The 21,137-nt window shown below is 38.6% G+C and overlaps 1 non-coding gene across 1 annotated transcript; it reads left to right on the forward strand.

Annotated features, from left to right (window-relative positions):
* The first annotated feature begins 16,232 nt into the window (after positions 1–16,232).
* Positions 16,233–16,339, forward strand: LOC141675380 (small nucleolar RNA R71). The gene has a single exon (XR_012556036.1). It is a non-coding gene; the product is annotated as a small nucleolar RNA R71 (small nucleolar RNA).
* Positions 16,340–21,137: the final 4,798 nt, after the last annotated feature.

Consider the following 21,137-nt stretch of genomic DNA (forward strand, 5'->3'; position numbering starts at 1 on the left):
GAGCACCATTCAAGGTCTTACTAGCATAGTAGACCACATAAACTATGTTGTTCTTTCTCTGACCGAGAACTACTCCAACTGCATAGTCACTTGCATCGCACATCATCTCAAAAGGTTCATTCCAGTCAGATGTAGTTATGACAGGTGCCGAGATTAAACTCTTCTTTAATGTCTCAAAAGCTGCAAGGCACTCGTCATCAAACTTGAAAGGGACATCTTTCTCTAGCAAACTGCACAATGGCTTCAAAATCTTAGAGAAGTCCTTGATGAAACGTCTATAAAACCCGCATGACCTATAAAACTGTGAATTCCCTTAACAAAAATTGGTGGAGGAAGATTTTCAATGACCCCCACCTTGGCTTTGTCCACCTCAGACCCTTACTAGAAACCTTTTACCCAAGAATAATGCCATGTCGCACCATAAAGTGACATTTCTCCCAATTGAGAACCAAATTGGTCTCAACACACCTCTTGAGAACATGTCCAAGATTCTGCAATCATTCGTCAAAAGAATCGCCAAATACAGAGAAGTCGTCCATGAACACCTCCATATTCTGGCCAATCATCTCAGAAAAGATGGCCATCATACATCTCTGAAATATGGCTGTTGCACCACACAGACCAAAAGAAACTTGTCTGAAGGTGAAAGTACCAAATGGACAAGTGAAGGTAGTCTTCTCCTGATCTTCTGGAGCGATACAAATCTGATTGTAACCCGAATAACCATCCAGAAGACAGTAATACTCGTGACCATCCAGGCGGTCAAACATCTGGTCAATAAAAGGTAGAGAGAATTGATCCTTCCTAGTGGCCTTGTTCAGCTTCCTGTAGTCCATACAAACTCTCCATCCCGTGACTGTTCGAGTAGGAATGAGCTCATTCTTCTCAATAGCAACAACTGTGTTACCTCCCTTCTTTGGTACACACTGAACTGGACTCACCCAAGAACTGTCAGAAATGGGATAAATAATTCCTGCATCCAGCCACTTAAGAATTTGTTTCTTCACTACTTCCTTCATGATCGGATTAAGTCTTCTTTGCTGTTCAACCGTAGTCTTGCTACCTCCCTTTAGCAGAATTTTATGCATGCAATAAGAAGGGCTGATTCCCTTAATATCTGCTACAGTCCATCCAATTGCCGATTTGAACTTTCTTAGAATCCTCAAAAGCTTCTCCTCACCGCTACCTAAAAGTTTAGCTGCAATAATAAGAGGCAAAGTAGAAGCATCACCTAAAAATGCATACCTCAAATGTTCGGGTAAAGGCTTAAGCTCAAGAGTAGGAGCTTCTTCAATAGATGGCTTGAGGCATTTAGGAGCTTTGTTCAATTCCTCCATTCCAAGAGATTCAAAAGTGTTGTGGATATGTTGTGAACTAGATGATTTCATTAACAAAACACTTAGTAGATTTTTCTTTGTAAAAAAAGTAGCATTCGATGGATAAAGAATATAGTCCCGACGGATGACTCAATATAGTCCCGACCGATGATGATCAATTATCCATCGAGTGAGTAGCTTGTGTAATAATGTGTCTGTAGCACATTTCTGCATACACCTTGTTTAGGTTCTGTAGTAGCACTCAAGTCATGTTGACTTTAATTAGATATGCAGAATAGGTTGATTAATTGTACATAGATGATGTCTTGTAATTCTGCATAAATGAAATAAAGTCAAGTGCCAGATAGCTACCCGACGGATAAACAACAATGCCACTCGACGGATGATCAAAAAGGCAACCCGATGGATGATCATGTACCCGATGGAGAATCAATTAAAACATCAGTTGACAGTGATAACACAGTCACATGCGTCGAGTGTATGCAAAAGGAATGTGGAAGACTATTCAACTGGGTTTTAGAGAACAAAGAAGCATTACCATTTCCATGCTATTATGAAGATATTCAAAGATGCTGGAATAGAGTAATGAAGCAGCATAGTATTAGACTTGATAGGTTTTGTTTTATTATCTTGTCTTATTACTTTGTAATCTTGGTGATAGATAAACCAAGAAGTAGCAAATAGAACAACAAGAACACTAAGCAAGAAATTTCTCAGAGAAACTTTTGTAAGCTGTATTCTTAGCATTTCTCTGTAAACTTAGTTGTTCACAGTTGTAAGCAGCTGTGAGCAAATCTTGCTACACAAAGTTCTCTTGATATTATATATATCTCTGGTGGATACATTCAAATCCACCAGAAAGTTTTTAAAGACTTGTGTTTTTAATTACTTCTGTCTTGATTCATTCCAAGTTATTATTCCGCACTTTGCAAATCAATTCACACAGATATATATTTCAAGTTAGAACACTTTTAAACCAAGAAAAAGTTTCAAGAATTTCATTCAACCCCCCTTCTGTAATTCTTGTTGCATTGTTAGGGACTAACAATTTGTATCAGAACAAGCTCTTGATAAACAAAGAGTTTAAAGATCACAACAAAATAGCAAGATGAACAAGAAGGATGTTGGAGTCAAGATTCCTTTTCTGGACAAAGATAATTACCATCACTGGAAGGTAAAAATGCATCTTCATTTACTTTCTCAAGATGAGGCCTATGTAGATTACATAGAAAGAGGCCCTCATGTACCAATGAGAGCTGCAACTGGAAATGAGCCATCTGTCCCCAAGCCAAGGCATGAATGGTCTAATCCTGATATTGAACAAGTCAGGAAAGATAAGAAGGCCATGAATATCATGTTCAATGGAGTTGATGGTGACATGTTTGACAACATCATCAATTGCAAAACTGCCAAGGAAGTTTGGGATACTATACAGATTATCTGTGATGGCACTGAGCAAGTAACAGAAAATAAGATGCAGCTACTCATTCAGCAATATGAGCATTTTCATATTGAAGAAAGTGAGTCTCCCACTGACATCTTTGGTAGGTTTCAAAAACTACTAAATGCTCTGAAGTTGCATGGAAGGGTCTATCAGACAAAAGACTCCAATCTTAAGTTCCTTAGATCTCTTCCAAAGGAATGGAAACCTATGACAGTCTCATTGAGAAACTCTCAAGATAACAAGGAGTTTACTTTGGAGAGACTGTATGGCATCCTGAAAACTTATAAGCTTGAAATAGAGCAAGATGAGAGGATGGAGAGAGGAAAGAAGAAAGGAGGATCCATTTCACTAGTTGTTGAGTTAGAGAAAGAGGAGGAGATGAAGATGGAAGCTGTTGAATCAACTTCAAAGGTCTGTGAAAACAAGGGCAAGAGGCTGCCAGCAGAAAATGAAGATTCTTTGAGCCAAGATGACATGAAAGATATTGATGAACATCTAGAATTTCTTTCCAGAAGATTTGCCAAGCTCAAGTTCAAGAAGAATTTTGGAGCAGCTAAGTCAAATAGAAACATGGTGATAAATCAAAATTCAAATGTTTCAAATGTGGCTTGGCAGGGCACTTTGGCAGTGAGTGTCGAAAGTCAGATTGCAGCAAGAAAAAGTTTGAGCTTGTGGATTATAAACAGAAATATTTTGAATTGCTCAAACAAAAGGAAAGGGCTTTCATTACACAAGAAAATGACTGGGGTAGCAGATGGTCTGGATGAGGATGAGGATGTCAGCTATGTCAATCTAGCCCTAATGGCCAAGTCTGATGAAACAGAGACAAGTTCTTCAAGTAATCAGGTAATCACCACTAACCTTACATATTTATCTAAAGCTGAGTGTAATGATGTCATAAATGACATGTCTACAGAATTATATCATTTACGTGTTACACTTAAGTCTCTTACTAAGGAAAATGCTAAAATTAAAGAAAATAAATTGTTTTTAAGTGAGAGGAATAATGTGCTAGAGTCTCGGTTCATTGAGTTTGAAAAATTAACAATTGAGTGTAAAATTGCTAAGGATGAACTAACTGAGTCCTTGAAATAAGAAGAGATATTGAAGAAGCAGCTTGAATGAGAACATGAGGTGATTAAGGCATGGAAAATATCTAGAGATGTTCATGCTCAAATCACCAAAGTTCAAGGTATTGAGTCCTTTTGTGATGCAGCCTGGAAAAAGAATAAGGAGAAGCTGGAATCCAATTTGGTTGAAGGATTGCTAACAGATGTAGACTCGACGAATGATGAGGGTCATCCGTCGGATAACAAAAAGGATTATCCGTCGAGTGATATAAATCCTCATTCGTCGACTGTGAGCAAGCCTGTGAGTAAAGCCAAACTTGTCAAGTTAAATGAGAAATATGGATCAGTTTCTAAGAATTTTATTCCAGGAGAATCCAGTCAAGTGAAGAAGGAGAAAAAGGCTAATGTTGGTCATATGACTGTCAATCAATTGAGTGACAGACTGGAAAAGATTGAGATTAAAACAGAGGCTAAAAAGAAAAACAATAGAAATGGTAAAGTAGGAATTAACAAGCATAACAACTACACACCTGATAAATATGCTCCAAGAAAAATATGTGTCAAGTGTGGTAGTGTAAGTCATTTGTTTGTTAACTGCAAAACTGTCATGCCTACTTCCACATATGTGCCACCTCATTTTCCCAACATGAATGCCATGCCTTCTATGCTTATGAATGCTATGTCTACACAGAATATGAATGAACAGTTTGCTAATATGCCATTTGCACCTAATCCTTATTATGCTGCATTTAGTATGCCACAAATGCCATTTAGCATGCCTTACTGGAATAACATGTTTATTAATAGCATGTCATTTCCTGTTAATCAAAATATGCATGATAATTCTGTTGTAATGAACGGTTTCAAAGGTTCAACTCAAATGACTAAGGATGAATCTGATATCCCCAAGTCAAATGAGATAAAGCCTAAGAAATAGAAAAAGAAAGCTAACAAAGCAGGACCCAAGGAAACTTCGACTTGATTTGATTTTGATGTGTGCAGGGAAACAGAACGAATCTATGGTACTTGGATAGTGGTTGTTCAAGACACATGACTGGTGATTCTACCCTGCTCACAGAGTTCAAGGAGAGAGCTGGCCCAAGTATTACTTTTGGAGATGACAACAAGGGTTATACTGTGGGATATGGCTAGATTTCAAATGATAATGTCATCATTGAGGAGGTTGCCTTATTGGATGGTCTCAAGCACAATTTGCTGAGTATCAGCCAACTTTGTGATAAAGGCAACTCAGTAACCTTCAACTCAGAAGCATGTGTTGTGACTAACTAGAGGAGCAACAAAGTGGTTCTCACTGGTGTGAGAAAAGGAAATGTGTACCTAGCTGACTTCAACTCATCAAATGCAGAATCTGTTACTTGTCTTCTCAGCAAAGCAAGTCAGGATGAAAGTTGGTTATGGCACAAGAAGCTATCCCATCTAAACTTCAAGACCATGAATGAACTTGTAAAGAAAGAACTGGTTAGAGGCATTCCTCAAGTAGAGTTTTCTAAGGATGGATTGTGTGATTCCTGCCAAAAAGGAAAGTAGATCAAAGCATCATTCAGAAAGAAGCTTGATTCAACAATTGAAGAACCTTTGCAACTGCTACACATGGATTTGTTTGGACCAGTCAATGTGTTGTCCATTTCAAGGAAAAGATTTTGCCTAGTAATTGTAGATGATTTCTCAAAGTTCTCTTGGACATATTTCCTAAAGTCTAAAGATGAGGCTAGTGAAATCATCATCAATCACATAAGGCAAGTCAATAATCATCCCGATTTCAAAGTTAGAAGAATCAGGAGTGACAATGGAACTGAGTTCAAGTATCTGTCATAAGAGCATTTTGTGAAGAAAATGGGATTTTGCATGAGTTTTCAGTAGCAAGAACTCCACAACAAAATGGAGTAGTAGAAAGGAAGAATAGATCACTTATTAAAGCTGCAAGGAAAATGCTTGAACAGTCTAAGTTACCAACATATTTCCGGGATGAAGCTGTAAATACTGCATGCTACACTCAAAATATTTCTCTGATTAATCAAGCAAAATGCATGACTCCCTATCAATTATTCAAGAACAAGAAGCCAACTCTAAATTTTCTTCATGTCTTTGGCTGCAAATGTTATATCTTGAAAATCAAACTGATCAAAATGGGAAGTTTGATGCTAAAGCAGATAAAGGAATTTTTTTGGATATGTTGTTGGTAAAGCATATAGAGTCTACAATCTAAGAACCAACATTGTTGTGGAATCAATACATGTTGTGTTTGATGATAAAAAGATTGAAGGACTTCAAGATGAAGATTACCATGAGAGCCTCAAGTTTGAAAATGTGGAGATGGTTAGTGATGACAGTGATGATGAAAGTGATCAAGAAACAGTATCAAAGGATAATGCAGAAAAATCCTCTACCAATGAAGCACAAAATTCAACATCTGTCGAGTTGCAAAATGCTTCATCCGTCGGGGGACAATTTGCTTTATCCGTCGGGAGACAACCAGCTTCATCCGTCGGTACTCAAAACTCACCATCCATCGGGTCATCAAAAGAAGCTGGAAGTCAGAATAGATCACTTACAGAAAGTTCACCTTTCTCAAATCAAAGATCCATTAACTCGGGGGGAGTTTCTAACAATCAAAATTCCATCACACATCAAGACAACAATGAGGCCTCTTCATCTAGAGCTAATCTACCTCAATAAAGGAAATGGACAAAGGATCACCCCTTTGAGCTCATCATTGGTAATGTATCTTTTAGAGTTCAAACATGGAGATCAACTCAAGAAGAATGTCTATACAGCAGCTTTCTTTCTAAGGAAGAACCAAAGAAGGTAGAAGAAGCTTTGTTGGATCCTGATTGGATTTTAGCTATGTAAGAGGAGCTAAACCAATTTGAGAGGAATAAAGTATGGAAGCTGGTACCCAAGCCTAAAGGAAAGAATCCAATTGAAACCAAATGGGTATTCAGAAACAAGATGGATTTAAATGGCATAGTAGTCAGGAACAAAGCTATATTGGTTGCTAAGGGCTATTATCAACAAGAAGGAATAGATTTGATGAAACATTTGCTCCTGTTGCAAGACTTGAAGCGATCAGAATCTTCTTAGCCTATGCAGCCCATGCCAATTTCAAAGTCTATCAAATGGATGTCAAAAGTGCCTTTCTGAATGGAGATTTGGAGGAGGAAGTCTATGTCAGTCATCCTCCTGGTTTTGAAGATCCAAATTTTCCAAAATATGTTTACTATCTTTTGAAAGCAATCTATGGAATGAAGCAAGCACCTAGACCCTGGTATGACACTTTGTCAAAGTTCCTTTTAGAGAATCACTTCACTAGAGGTACTGTAGACAAAACTCTCTTCTTTAGAAATGTTAATGGCTCTAGTATACTTGTTCAAATTTATGTAGATGACATTATTTTTGGCTCTACAGATGAAAAACTTTGCAAAAAGTTTGCCAAATCGATGCAAAGTAAGTATGAAATGAGTATGATGGGAGAACTAACTTACTTTCTTGGTCTACAAGTTAAGCAAGTTAGTGATAGAATATTCATTAGTCAAACTAAATACATTTATGAACTTTTAAAGAAGTTTGATCTAATGGATTGCACATCTGCAAAAACTCCCATGACCACTGCAACTAAGCTTGAATTAAACACTACGGAAAAGTCTGTGGATATATTTTAAGTTATAGGGGCATGGTTGGCTCACTTCTGTACTTAACAGCTAGTAGGCCAGATATAATTTTTGCTACATGTTTGTGTGCTAGATTTCAGGCTGATCCTAGAGAATCTCACTTAGTGGCTATTAAGAGAATTTTCATATATCTCAAGGGAACACCAAAACTTGGCATTTTGTACCCTAGAGATTCTGGTTTTAATCTAACTGGTTATTCAGATGCAGATTATGCAGGTTGTAGAATTGATAGAAAAAGTACAACAGGAACCTGTCAATTTCTAGGAAACAAGCTTGTGTCCTGGTTCAGTAAAAAGCAAAATTCAGTTTCTACTTCTACAGCTGAAGCTGAATATATTGCTGCTGGCAGTTGCTGTGCACAAATTTTGTGGATGAAAAACCAATTGCTAGACTATGGTCTGTAAGTGAAAAGAATTCCCATTTTCTGTGATAACACAAGTGCAATTGCCATCACTGAAAATCCAGTACAACATTCAAGGACAAAGCACATAGACATCAAGTACCACTTCATAAGGGAATATGTAATGAATGGTACTGTGGAACTACATTTTGTTCCAAGTGAAAAGTAGCTTGCAGATATATTTACCAAGCTACTGGATGAATCCACCTTTTCAAGGTTGGTAAGTGAGTTAGGTATGCTAAATTACACTTAAATCTTTTCAGATAATTTGCAAGTTGTAGTGCAGCCAGAAATTTAATTGATTTTTCAGTCATAGATGAAATTTTGGCTAAGTCAAAATTTACATCTCGACGGATGGTCACTATCCATCGAGTTTGATCATCCGTCGGTATACTTTTTATTAATAAAATCAATTATTTTTCTGGAATATTTTATGGCTCGACGGATAACTGATTTATCCTTATCCGTCGAATTGTCTGAATCTTAGTCGTTAATTCTCTGAACATTATCCATCGAATATACTTACAGTTTATAAGTATGACATGACGGATAATTGAATGAATTTTTATAGTTTATTTTTAAACGGCTATTTTGGGCAATTCTTATTGATCACTTTATTTTACTTTATTATTTTTGACAGTTATTTTTGAGATAGTATAAAAGCATAATTCACTTTCATTACTTTTCTTTTATCATTCTCAAATTATCTGCTCGAAATTCTCTCTTTCTCAAAAGCAATTATCATCTCTATCTCTACAATTTCCACTCTCTAACAATGGCACCAGTAGTCAAGATCATGTCACAAACTGGATTTATCTATGAGAAGAACAACTTCATGGCTCTAGTAAACAAGGGGATTCAACAGTCTGGTGACTACCACAAAATGATGGATTTTGTGAAGAACTACAAACTCAACTACGCCATGTTAGAATCACCCACCATCTTCTGTGAGGTTGTTGAAGAAATGTGGTCAACTGTTGTGTACAACTCAACTGATAAGACAATCACACTCACTATTAAAGGTAAGGAATTCTGTATTAATAGTGATGTTGTTAAAGCATGCTTCAAGATTCCTGATAATACTGTAACTTCACCACACACAGACACTGACATTATTAACATGCGTAACTCCATGAACTATGCACTCTCTACTTCTAAGTTAAGTGAAATTAGGAGGTTGGGTCTTAGGAAGGAATGGAGTTATTTATATGATGTAGTTACTAAGGTCTTTTCTGGTAAAATCAATAATTTTGATTCTGTCAATATCTCAATGCTTTACATGCTTGTAACTGATAAGTACTTTAACTTTAGTGATCTTATTTTGTTTGAGTTGGGGTTTAAGTTAGGTGAGTTAAATAAGAGGGGTAAAAATGTTTATTATGTTAGATTTTTAATGATGCTAGCTAACCACCTCTCTGAGGAAATTGTGCTTGAGAACCCAACCAACAAACAAGATTGTTGGGTTCAAGAAAGAAGAATTATTGCAGATTTGAACAGGGCAAACCATCACAGAGAGGTGCCACTCTTCTATTTCCCTGTAATGGAAGCACCTCAAGTAAGTGAGGTAAGTTCATCTGTATCTACTATTCCAACCTCACAAATTTCTTTGCATTCTAGTGTAGCTATGGCAACTGTGTCAATGACCCAACAGTTGCCTACCCAAGCTACCAAAATATCAAAAATTTATAAATCCAAGTCCAAGAAAGCCCCCTCTGGTATCTCTCAAAAGATGCCAGTTACAAAATCCACCAAACCAAAAGAGGGGAGTGTGAAGGTGGGTAAGGTAGGTGAAGGACAGGGTGAACATCAAAGAATCCCTAAGGATAAGGTTGGAGATGTGAGTGTTTCCCAGCCTAGTCACACTGCAGTTTCCCAACAGACTGCAGTGCTTAATAAGGAAATTAGCTCATTGCTAGTTGCATCCTCCTAAAAGGATGTGACTATTGAACAAAGCTCTCAACCAAGAGCACAGGCCAAGAGGGTAAGGGACACAAGCTCACCCCAAACTTATACCAGAAAGAAGAAACCAAAAACCCTTGGGGATGCACAGGGTTCACACACTGTGCAAACTGGTGCTAAAGACACAGTCACTGCACCTTTTCAAAGTCAATTTGATGTGGCTCCAATAAATGTGGAGTCACAGCCAAAATCTTTAGTTATAGAAGCACTCCAAACACCAAATTCTCCCACAAACTCTCTGGATGTGGATATAATCAACACATCAATTCCTGATTCCCCTTCTTTAACTCTGTTGGGGAAGCCAAAATCTAGTGCAAGTGCATCATCTTTTAGATGATTTATTGGCTCACTTCAGGAACTATTGAGACATCTGTGCCAAAATTTTCATCAATCTGCACAGAGTCCACAATAGTTTCCACTCCAAACTCATTTATTCCTACTCTCTCGATGGATATTGTTCATCCATCGAGTAGTGATTGTATCCTGACGGATAAGCTTAACCGCAGTTATCCGTCGGATATTCAAACTGCTAACCCGACGGATATCTCTTATTTGTCGAGTGTCTCTGCACATCTTCCAATTTCATCAATTATCTCAAGTGCAGAAGACTTAGTGGTAGTACAATCACTCCTAGGATTGAGGGAAGGGAGTGAACTAAGTGAGAGTCTTGGTTGCTCCCAGGAAAAAGGAGAGGAAAAGAGTGAAAATATGCAATCCAGTTCTTCAGGATTGGAAAAAGAGAGTGTGTGGAGTCCCACCTTAGATGGTGAAGGTGAGGATGTGAGGGTGGGGAGCCAAGGTGAGACCTTAATGCAACAAAAGAGAGATTATGAGAGAAATACAGGTACATGAGCTATAAGGGTGGATGTCATTGCAAGTGAGTTAATAAATGTCCAGGATGGACACAGGGAGGGACTATCTCAGCAACCTCAATCTATTATAGATTCCACCTCCCTTGATGCTGAGACATTTACTCACCCTGTTCCAGCATATCAACTTCTAGCTGAACAGGGCAATGACAATGCAGAAAGGATGCTTAACTTGATGCACACCACACAGTCAATGCTAAGGGCTAAGGATGCCATCACAGCTTTTCCCTCTACAGCTGGTGATGTTGATTATGAGACTGGTGGTTCAGAAGATTTCTTTGGAGGTGAAGGTGGAGATAGTGAAGAAGAGCCATTAGACATAGGGGAGAAGAAGGCTCTAGTTCTTGATCAGGCATGCCATCTTGGGCATTTTTAAAGCAATGTGATGAACACTACTTCAAGAAAACCCTGATCCAACTCATCAATCAGACAAATTCTGCTCTTCAAACCACCACAAATGCCAACACCAAAAAGCTCCTAAAAGCATATCTTGCTTCTCTGCAACTATAACAAATTCAAGGTTTTCAACATGCTCGAGATGTCAACACTATCAAAGGTGATATTGATGAGATAAAAAAGGCCATTTCTGACGAGGTGGACTCTAAACTTCCAGAAGCTATAATGCTTGACATCAAGAGACAGCTCAGGAAAAATTCTGATCTTGCCACAAAGATAGATGCCTTGGATACAAGAATGACAGCAATGGAAGCATCTCTTATAGCAATTCATCTATATCAAGCTCAACAAACAGACTTGCTTCAGAAACTGGTGGTTGTACAGACCTCCTCTACTCAACTTGCTGATAACAAAAAGGGGGAGAAAGGGAATTCTAGAAGTGAGGGGGAGCAAAAAGTGCTCAACATTGAAGTTAGCAAAGTGATTGTGCCTTCAATTACTTTCACCAAGCCACCATCCAAAGATAGCATTGATCTGACAAATAAAGCAGCAGCCAATTTAAGAGCAGCTGAAAAGGAGCAGTTGAAGCCAATCAACTGGGAGAAGATTGATGAGGACATTCAGAAGAAGTTTGGGCTAGCAAAGAAGCCAGAAAAGTCAGCCATTCATCACTCTTAAGTCAGGAAAATGTCTGTGAATGAAATGAGCATGAACTATCTGGAAAGAGGACAGCCATCCTGCATCAAATCTCCAAAGGCTGAAGTACTTTTGAAGCCAAGGGTGAACTATCCAAAATCATCTCTAAAGAACCCTTTGGACACAGTGTATGAGACACCTAAGCCTGATGAGAAGAAACTGTTGTCAAGATCCATTGCCTTCTTTAAGGATCCAGCTGATTCAGCTTTAAAAAGGAGAATTGCTAAAGTTTTCAGGAGTGGTAAAGAAATTTGTGTGGTGGCTGGACATCCTCAATTTGCTGAAGCAAAGAGAGAAGGCAAGATTGAAGCAAGAAAAGAAGCAAGATGCTCTAGATGCTAAAAAGGCTAAACAAAAGAAAGAGCAAGCTGCTATCTTAGCCAAGCTACAAGTTGTGAAACCAACACAACAAATTCCTGCTCAGCCATCTGAAATCACTAAATCTCAAGATCCAAAGAAGCAAGTTGAACCATAACAAAAGAAATCTCAAAGATACAAGGAATTGGCCAAAAGAACCAAAAGGAAATTGAACTTTGTTGGTAAGGAATTGGAGGATCAGTTTCCCAAGGAATCCACTCCAACTACAACTCAAGCACCAAAACCCTCAGTGGTATTTGAAGACATTAAGGTGATGGATCCTTACAAGAACATTCATGGTGAACCTATTGTGCCTAAGGATGAACCAATAGACTGGGAGAGTCTACCAATTCCTGACTTCAATTTGCCAATCCTTAACAAGCCAAAGAGAACAAAGTCAAGAGCAGTCAAGAAAGTGAAGCTGTCACCTCTCAAATCCAAATCTCTAGTCAAAGCTCAATCTAAAGTCAACAAGGGAGATTACTTGTACTTATGTCACATCAAGGAATTCTCTGACCTAAACCTCTATCTAGATGAACTGAAAGAAGTTAGAGGGATTGATGCCTACAGGAATCTACCTGAAAGGTTAGTTTTCAAGTACAAGGGAGGAAAGGAGATTCAATGGCCACTTCACAGGATCCTTCAAGAAAGCCAATCCGTGCTGATAAAAGTTTATTCATCTTTCAAGATGAACTTTGGTTTCAATGTAATTGCAAGAAGACTGGTTCTAAAGAAGATTGAAGAACTGAGGAGTGTTAGAGCTAAAGATGCACTCCCAAAGACTCTAACTATTTCTTACATCGGAAGTAGAGTGCATCTAAGGCCCTACTGGCTGATGGAGTTCATGAATGACAAAGGAGTTAGAAGATTTTTCAAATTGGAAGACCAATTGAGCATCTCTAGCAATGAGACTCTTTTGGAAATGCAAGAAAATCTAAATCTCTCAGAATCTGATGAACTGGAATTCCACAGACAGCTCCAAAATCAGATAGAAGAAAACAACAGAAAGCTTGGAAAGAGATCCAGACCTTCAAGGAATTAGATTAATCTGCTCAAGCAAGAGGAGCACCTTGAAAATGACTGTGAGCTAATCTTTGTACATTTTGTTATTTGAAGCACTTTACAGTTTTATTTTCTTACCTTTAAAGTTGTGTTTTTAGAGTATTTTGTTATCATCAAGTTTCTCTTAATTTATGGCTACAATTCCTGTAGACATAAATTGGGGGAGATTGTTGTGGATATGTTGTGAACTTGATGATTTCATTAACAAAACACCTTAGTAGATTTTACTTAGTGAAAAATGTAGCACTCGACGGATAAAGAATATAGTCCCGACGGATGACTCAATATAGTCCTGACGGATGATGATCAATTATCCATCGAGTGAGTAGCTTGTGTAACAATGAGTCTGTAGCACATTTCTGCATACACCTTGTTTAGGTTCTGTAGTAGCACTCAAGTCATGTTGACTTTAATTAGATATGTAGAATAGGTTGATTAATTATACATAGATGATGTCTTGTAATTCTGCATAAATAAAATGAAGTCAAGTGCCAGATAGCTACTAGACGGATAAATAACAATGCCACTCGACGGATGATCAACAAGGCAACACGACGGATGATCATATACCCGATGGATAATCAATTCAAACATCAGTTGACAGTGACAACACAGTCACATGCGTCGAGTGTATGCAAAAGGAATGCGGAAGCCTATTCAACTGGGTTTTAGAGAACAAAGGAGCATTGCCATTTCCATGCTATTATGAAGATATTCAAAGATGCTGGAATAGATTAATGAAGCAGCATAGTATTAGACTTGATAGGTTTTGTTTTATTATCTTGTCTTATTACTTTGTAATCTTGGTGATATATAAACCAAGAAGTAGCAAATAAAACAACAAGAACACTAAGCAAGAAATTTCTCAGAGAAACATTTGTAAGCTGTATTATTAGCATTTCTCTGTAAACTTAGTTGTTCACATTTGTAAGCAGCTGTGAGCAAACCTTGCTACACAGAGTTCTCTTGATATAATATATATCTCTGGTGGATACATTCAAATCCACCAGAAAGTTTTTAAAGACTTGTGTTTTTAATTACTTGTGTCTTAATTCATTCCAAGTTATTATTCCGCACTTTGCAAATCAATTCACACAGATATATATTTCAAGTTAGAACACTTTTAAACCAAGAAAAAGTTTCAAGAATTCCATTCAACCCCCCTTCTGCAATTCTTGTTGCATTGTTAGGGACTAACAAAAAGGCATATCAATCTTCCTCTTCCAGAGGGAAGCATTCAGATATTGCAAGTGCTCATCACCTTCGTCATCTTCACTATCAGAATTCCTCAATAAGGCTTTCTCTAAAGCATCGGACCTTAGTAATCGATCGAGTTCAGAATTAACCACAGTATCGACCATTTCCACCTTAAAACACTCCTCATTTTCTATAGGAAATTTCATAGCATTGAACACATTAAAAGTTACATCCTGATCCAGCACCCACATTGTAAGCTCACCCTTCTGCACATCTATCAAGATTCAGCCAATCGCCAAGAAAGGTCTTCCCAAAATTATAGGAATATTCTTATTCTCCTCAAAATCAAGAATTACGAAATCAGCTGGGAAGATGAGTTTATCAAACTTGACCAAGACATTCTCCACAATACGTCGCGGATATGTAATCAGAACGGTCGGCCAGCTACAAAGTCATATAAGTTGGTTTTGGATCAGGCATATTCAACTTCTTGAAGATTGACAAAGGCATCAGATTGATGCTAGCCCCCAAGTCACATAAACATCTGTCAAAAGACACTTTTCCAATAGTGCATTGAATAGTGAAGCTTCCTGGATCCTTATGCTTTGGAGGCAACTTCTGTTACAGCACAGCACTGCATTCCTCCGTGAAAGTGACAGTCTCTAAATCATCTAGCTTCACTTTCCGAGAGAGAATACCTTTCATAAACTTTGCATAACTAGGCATTTGTTCAAGAGCCTCAGTGAAAGGTATGTTGATGTGAAATTTTTTGAACACCTCCAGAAACATCGCAAACTGCTTATCCAGTTTCTTCTTCTGCAACCGCTTAGGAAAAGGTGGTGGAGGATAGATCTGTTTCACCCCTATATTACCCTCAGGAGGAGTGTACTCAACAGTAGTCTTCCTTGGTTCCACTTCTGCTTCCTGCTCCTCTACTTCTTTTTCAGCCCCAGCTTCTTCATTCGAAACTTGAGTTTGCTCGGGATTCGCAACCTTTCCAGATCTCAAAGTGATTGCCTTCACCTGCTCATTAGCTTCCCTCTTTCCTGGCACTTCAGTGTTGCTAGGTAATATAACAGGTTGACGATTTAGCAAGGCATTGGCAATTTGTCCAATTTAATTTTCCAAGGTCTTGATAGAAATAGCTTGACTCTTACACATAAGCTTCAACTTCTCTAATTCAGATTTTTCATTAGCTTGTTGTAGCTGAAGTTGCTGCCTTGGTGCATATTGCGGTTACTGAAAACCAGTGGGGTTGTACTGCTTAGCTGGGTACTGCTGATAAGACTGTTGAACCGTATTCTGAGCGTTTTTCCAGCTGAAATTAGGATGATTGTGGTTGTTGGGATGATAAGTGGCTGGCACAGGTTGCTGTGATCACTGAAAGTTGCTCACGAACTGAGTTGATTCACTAAAAATAGCACACTGATCAGTCTCATGGGCACCAGCACAAAGCTCACAGACACTAGTGATTTGATTAACTCCATAGTTAGTCAAAGTGTTCACCTTCATCGGCAAAGCCTTAAGTTGGGCAGCTATGGCAGTTGCTGCATCCAACTCCAGAATTCCTGCTACTTTTCCTTGAGTCAGTCTCTGAGAAGGATTCTGGTATTTATTAGCAGCCATCAGTTCAATCAATTCATAAGCTTCATTGTAGATTTTAGCTCACAAGGCTTCTCCTGATGCTGCATCGAGCATGGGTCTAGAAGTAGCACCCAATCCATTATAGAAACAGTTTATAATCATCCAATCAGGCATATCGTGGTGTGGGCACTTCCTTAGCATGTTCTTATATCGATCCCAAGCCTCACACAGAGATTCTCCAGTTTACTGAGCAAACTGAGTAAGAGCATTCCTGATTGCAGCAGTCTTCGCCATAGGGAAGAATTTAGTGAAAAAATTTTGTGCAAGATCCTCTTATTTGGTGATAGACCCTGATGGTAGAGAATGTAACCAGCACTTTGCTTTATCCCTTAGAGAGAATGGGAAGAGTCGCAGCTTGATGGCATCTTCAGTCACACCATTGAACTTGAAAGTGTCGCGGATCTCGATGAAATCCCTGATGTGCATGTTGGGGTCTTAAGTAGGCGAACCCCCAAACTGAACTGAGTTCTGTATCATCTGAATCATGTTTAACTTGATGTCAAAAGCGTTAGCCGAGATGGCTGGCCTGATAATGCTTGACTGAATATCATTGATCTTAGGCTGAGAATAGTCCATCAAAGCCTTAGGAATTTCTGCTTGATCTCCCATCACTACTAAAATTGGTTCCTCTATTTTCTCTTATTTTACCTTCTATTCGTCCTCAAATACTTCCCTTCAAACCACTACAACTTCTTCCTCGGCTTTATCCAGAGTTCTCATATGACACCGCGAACGCGTATGCATACACGCTCGCTAAAGTACCTGAAATAAGACAAGAAAATAGATAAGTAACAATGCCGGATTCTATGAACTTTAAAAATCACTGATGACAAACACATAAACAAAAAATTAACACTGCAGTCCCCGGCAGCGGCGCCAAAAACTTGTTAGTCGCTAAACACGCGCTAATAATACACGCAAGTATACGCATTCGCAAGTAATATAGAATTATTTCTAGTTCGTTCCTACAGAGACTAACTTTAGTTAACTAATTAATTTATGCACTTATGCACCAATGATATTGCTATTATTCAATGCTAAGATGAATAACAAATTAGGTTTTTGATTATAACTAAGAATTAAACTAACAATTATAACTAAGAGAATAAGAATGGTTGAATTAATATATACGACAAACATGGGATTCTAACTTCATTAAATACTTTATTCAATAGCTTTATTGTTCTTAACCCTAGCATGTAATGGTGATGACACTAATCAGATAACACGAAACTGATAAACGCCAACTTTCGTTGCACGAATACCATACTACCAGACATCCATAAAAGAGATAGAAGCTGAATTGACACCAATTATATTGAGACCCTATATTTCTATAGAATTTGACAACATAAAGGTTTAATGCACAATTATATATCGTGATTACATAGGGCAAGTAATATGGTTAAAATTACCTACGAATCATGCATAACAATAACACATGAACCTGTGCTAGCATGGCAAGTTCTAAATCCTTAAATTCATTATCGCTTCATTAAAGATTAACACGCTATATTATAAGTTCGCGGCGCTCATAAGACGAATAAGCACAACCAATACTAGGTTATCATACAATCACCATACACTAAGGTATCGAAACAAATTAACTAAAGAAATCCATAAATAAATCCGCTACAACCCCTCGATAACAATTAGCCCATAATCAGAATCATCATCAATGTGGGTTCCGATGAAAGCATGGTATAATAAACGTAGTCTTTATACTAAATAAATAATAAACCAAGTACGAAACAAGAGTAAGGTTCACGAATAAGAAAACTAGCATCCAAGTTATAACTTAGAACAAAGATTCACAAGTAAAAACAAGATCTTCTTCGTCTTGGTTGAATCGGGCTGACACGGTCTTCTTACGTCTCTCCTTGTGCTCTGATATATCCATCTCTAGAAAACGTCCTTTATTTAAGTATATATAGCAGCCCATGCAAGATAGAAGTCCTCCAATTGTAAATCAACGAGAATCAGGATTCTGGGATCCCGACCCGGCGCGGCCGCGCGCTTCATCAGCCGGGCGCACTGCCTCTCTGACAAATGGGTGCGGCCGTGTGCTAGACCAGCGCGGGCACCCCGTGCTTCTGGAAAAACTTCTGAATTTCTTTAATTTCTACTGCAATTGAGTTGGCTTTCAGAGCTTTATTCTTTGGACATCATCCTAACACCATATTAGCACCAAAATAATGTTAATTCACCTGACTCTTAGAATAATGCCTAAAATGCAAAAACACTAGAAAACACATTAAAACACCAACAACTTGAGTACATTTACACCAATTCGATGCTTTACAGAGCGTAATAAAGTGTCATAAATGCCACTCAATACTAGAGACCTTGTGCCCAAAAATAATGCCATGTCGCACCATAAAGTGACATTTCCCCCAATTGAGAACCAAATTAGTCTCAACACACCTCTTGAGAACGTCGCCTAGATTCTGCAAGCATTCATCTAATGAGTCACAAAATACAGAGAAATCGTCCATGAACACCTCCATATTATGACTAGTCATATCAGAGAAGATAGCAATGATGCATCTCTGAAATGTGGTCGGTGCTCCACATAACCCAAAAGAAACTCTGTGAAAGGCGAAAGTACCAAATGGACAAGTGAAAGTAGTCTTCTCCTGATCTTCTGGAGCAATGCAAATTCGATTAGAACCAGAATAACCATCCAGAAGACAGTAGTACTCATGCCCTGCCAATCTGTTAAGCATCTGATCAATAAACGGCAGAGGGAAGTGATCTTTTCTTGTGGCCTTGTTTAGCTTCCTGTAATCCATGCAAACTCTCCACCCGTGACTGTTCATGTAGGAATAAGCTCGTTCTTAGTGACCGCATTGATAACTCCTTTCTTTGGCACACACTGTACTGGGCTTACCCATGAACTGTCACAAATAGGATAGATGATCCCTGCATCCAGCCACTTGAGGATTTTCTTCTTCACAACCTCTTTCATGATTGGATTTAGCCTTCTCTGTTGCTCCACATTAGGCTTGCTTCCTTCCACTAGCAGAATTTTGTGCATGCAATACGAAGGGCTGATTTCCTTGATATCTGCTATAGTCCAACCAATTGCCGATTTGAATTCTCTAAGAATTCTTAAAAGATTCTCCTCATCGCTACCTGAAAGGTCAGATGCAATAATAATAGGAAAAGTAGATTCATCACCTAAAAACGCATACCTCAAATGTTCAGGTAAAGTCTTAAGCTCAAGAGTAGGAGCTTCCTCAATAGATGGCTTAAGGCGCTTAGGAGATTAGTTTAACTCCTCCATTCCCAGAGATTCAAAAGGCCTATCAATCTTTCTCTTCCAGGGAGAAGCATTCATAAATTGCAACTGCTCATCCCCTTCATCATCTTCACTATCGAAATTCCCCAACAAGGCCTTCTCTAAGGCATCAGACTATAGCAATTGATCAAGTTCTAAAGTAACCATAGAATCAACCAACTCCACTTTTAAGCACTCCTTATTTTCCATAGGGAACTTCATGGCATTGAACACATTAAAAGTTACATCATGATCCATCACTCTCATGGTGAGCTCACCTTTCTGCATATCTATCAAGGTTCGAACAGTAGCCAAGAAAGGTCTTCCCAAGATTATGGGAATCTTCTTATCCTCCTCGAAATCAAGAATTACAAAATCAGCAGGGAAGATGAGTTTATCCACCTTGACCAAGATGTCCTCCACAATACCACGCGGATATGTAATAGAACGGTCGGCCAACTGCAAAGTCATATAAGTAGGCTTTGGATCAGGCAAGTTCAACTTCTTGAAGATTGACAAGGGCATCAGATTGATGCTAGCTCCCAAGTCACATAGACACTTGTCAAATGATACCTTTCCAATTGTACAAGGAATAGTGAGGCTTCCAGGATCTTTAAGCTTTGGAGGCAACTTCTGTTGTAGCACAGCACTGCATTCCTCCGTGAGAGCAACGGTCTCTAAGTCATCAAGCTTCACCTTCCTAGAGAGAATACCTTTCATGAACTTCGCGTAACTAGGCATTTGTTCAAGAGCTTCAGCGAAAGGTATGTTGATGTGAAGTTTCTTGAACACCTCCAAAAACTTCTCAAACTTCTTATCCAGCTTTTTCTTCTGCAGCTTCTTAGGAAAAGGAGATGGAGGATAGATCATTTATCCCCTGTATTACCCTCAGGAGGAGTGTGCTCAACAGTAGTCTTCCTTGGTTCCACTTCTGCTTCCTTCTACACTTCTTCTTCTTCAGCCTCAACTTAGCTTCTGGAGTCTTAGCTTTTTCAGGATTTGCAACCTTACCAGACCTCAATATAATTTCCTTAACATGCTCCTTAGTTTCCTTCTTGCCTGGCACTTCAGTATCGCTCGGAAGCGTGCCAGGTTAACGATTCAGTAATGCATTAGCAATTTGCCCAATCTGATTCTCCAAGGTCTTGATAGACACAACTTAGCTCTTGCACATGAGCCGCAACTCCTCTAATTCAGATTTTTCATTAGCTTGCGGTAATAATTGAAGTTAAAGTTATTGCCTAGGGGCATATTGCGGTTGCTGAAAACCAGGAGGGTTATACTGCTTTGCTATGTATGGCTGATAAGATTGTTGCACCGTATTCTGATCGTTACTCCAGCTGAAGTTAGGATGATTGCGGTTATTTGGATAATAAGTGGCTGGAGCTTGTTGCTGTGATCTCTGAAAGTTGCTCACAAATTGAGCTGATTCGCTAGAAATAGCACACTGCTCAGTTTCATGTGCTCCCGCACAAAGCTCACAAACACTAGTGATTTAATTAACTCCATAATTTGCCAAAGAGTCCATTTTCACCGTCAAAGCTTAAAGTTGAGCAGCTATAGCAGTACCTGTATCTACTTCCAGAATTCCTGCGACCTTGCCTTGCAACATTCTTTGCATAGGATTATGGTATTCATTAGCTACCATGAGCTCAATCAACTCATAAGCTTCATTATAGCTTTTGGCCCATAAGGCTCCGTCAAATGCTGCATCGAGCATAGGTCTAGACTGAGCAC

The sequence above is a fragment of the Apium graveolens genome, chromosome 7, assembly GCF_009905375.1.
Source record: "Apium graveolens cultivar Ventura chromosome 7, ASM990537v1, whole genome shotgun sequence".
NCBI lineage: Eukaryota > Viridiplantae > Streptophyta > Magnoliopsida > Apiales > Apiaceae > Apium > Apium graveolens.